The sequence below is a fragment of the Triticum dicoccoides genome, chromosome 7A (assembly GCF_002162155.2).
Source record: "Triticum dicoccoides isolate Atlit2015 ecotype Zavitan chromosome 7A, WEW_v2.0, whole genome shotgun sequence".
NCBI classification, from domain to species: domain Eukaryota; kingdom Viridiplantae; phylum Streptophyta; class Magnoliopsida; order Poales; family Poaceae; genus Triticum; species Triticum dicoccoides.
This window is the reverse complement of record NC_041392.1, coordinates 113,545,857-113,548,108: the sequence shown is the minus strand read 5'-3', so window position 1 is coordinate 113,548,108 and position 2,252 is coordinate 113,545,857.

Genomic DNA, 2,252 nt, shown 5'->3' with positions numbered 1-2,252 from the left:
GAAAACAGCTCCTGCAGTGCCACGGGGGTTGTAACCTCAAACGAGGCATTGACCATCTCAGTAGTGGCCGTGAGCATATCTGGGGTCGGCTCGGTGGTTGCCTCCATCTTCTTGGAGCTCTCTGTCTCGTGGGGATCAGCCTCCCGCTTCTGCTCCAATATCGGCAGATCTTTGCCTGGTTCTCCTTGGTCCATTATGAAACTGACGAATACTAGGAGACCACTAAAAGGAAAACACAATCGCAATGACAATGAAACAAAAAAGAGAGTGAGGATTGGTTACTGCTTTGCAAAAGTTCTTTTTTTTCTCTGAATGAAAATATACCAACATCACGGATCCGCTTACCTTCCCTTCGTTCGGAGAGAAGAACGGTGGCAGATGCGAGTGTTGCTTTTCTTGAAGACGGTGAGGGAGAAGGGGATTCAGCGAAGAGTGAAATGATGGTTGCTTCGTCCGTCAAACTTAGACTGCGGGGAGGTGGGGTTTTTTGATACGACGGCTCATTACTGCCGCGCTACGATCGGGGTGACGCTCCGCCTGCATACTGCCTTCTAATTTGGTGGATGGCATTTGGGCCCGCGCGCTGCATGGCCCGCATGTCGGTGAACAAATGTATAACAACATTCAGTAGAGGGAGACATTTCAATGACCTAGGAGGAGCCAGAAGCGGTAGAGTGTCTCCACTGTACTAGTAGTAATTGTTTTTCTGGGTAGCTGTAGAGTGTCTCCACTATACTAGTAGTAATTGTTTCTCTGGGCCCAAGACAAAACAATCCATCCACACTAGTAAATAGTAAAATCAATTCAAAATCCCATATATTTACTGAATTGACGGATGGGTATGTCGAAGAGCAAAAAAAGGAGTTTCAGGTGGGCAAAAGAGCTTCTGAACGTGCCGGGCTTCTATTTACAACATATTGTGGTCATAATCCAGTAAATTTTACGACCCAGGATGTTCATTCTATGGACCTGACCGATCCATTTGACTGTGACTGCCGAAAATAGTGCTGGAGTTAGATGTTGTTGCCCTTTTCAATCTGATTTTTTGGTAAACCTGATGAACAATTAACCCTCGTGCTTTTGTACAGTTTGTAAGCTGGAGTTAGATGTTCCTGCCCTTTTCAACTCGGCTGTGACTGTCATATTTTCTTTGAAACAAGGCAAATGGCTTGCCATTCGTTTAATTTAGAGTGAAATATTGTAACAAATCCAAACCAAGGGAAATAACATCACTCTCGCCGGCTGCTTGAGCTCACTGTGCATTACAGAAGCCAAGTGATTAGCCCCCACCAGCACCCACAAACTTATTTCGAACTAGCACATCAAATGGGCTGTAAATTTTCACAGGAAAGGCTGCATGACCATGACAGATTTGGATTCTGACAATTGGGACCCGTGAGGAAATAGCCTATCCAAGGTGGTGTTGACTTACTAGCCAGTCAACAAACGATTCTGCCTACCAGCCGTTGGATTGACATCCAACATCTGTCATGTATCTTCTATCTCTTTTCTTCTTCTTCCTCCAGCCGCCCAAACCAAACCACCCCGTCGGCTCCGCCTGCAGCCGCCTCCTATGACTGGCTATGCCTCCGCCGCCCTACCGTACGTACCCTCCAACGTTAGCCAGTCCCTCCCTCTATTCCCCCACACGTCCTTTTATTCTCCGGCGACGTCAGCCCCAACACGCACCCGTGCCCAAACTAGTCAACCCTCATACTCCCCTCCGCCTGCGACTGGACCTGCGCATCTTCAACGGCTCCTGTTCGTTCCGTCCGAGGCCTCGCCGTCGTCCTCCACCTTGCGGCCTTGGTTTGCTCACCGTGCGCGGTGCGCCGCCCTCTTGTGTTGTCAACGTCGTCAACAACCGAGAGGAACAAGGAGATGACTGTACATGGAGACGATGATAGTAGGGACCCACCAGCGTCATGGCAGTACGCAAGCAAGTGCCTCTATAGTACAAGCCCAAAAATATGGTTCCTCCTAATGGTTGGACATCTGGGGCTCACGCCATTGCCAACGTAGTCAATAAACGAGAGAATTACACTACGAGCGGCTGACACCAGGGACCCAGCAAGTCGCACATTTTTTTTGAGGAACAAGCAGTTGCTATTTATACTAGTTTTAGCAACGGATCAGGGTAACAACAGGGCTGTGCGGGGGCTGTGGCCCATCTAGCCAGGGTTTTATTTATGTTTACCACATCATGAGCCCAGTTGTGTTTTTTTCTTGCTGAAAATGGCTATCCCAGTTCT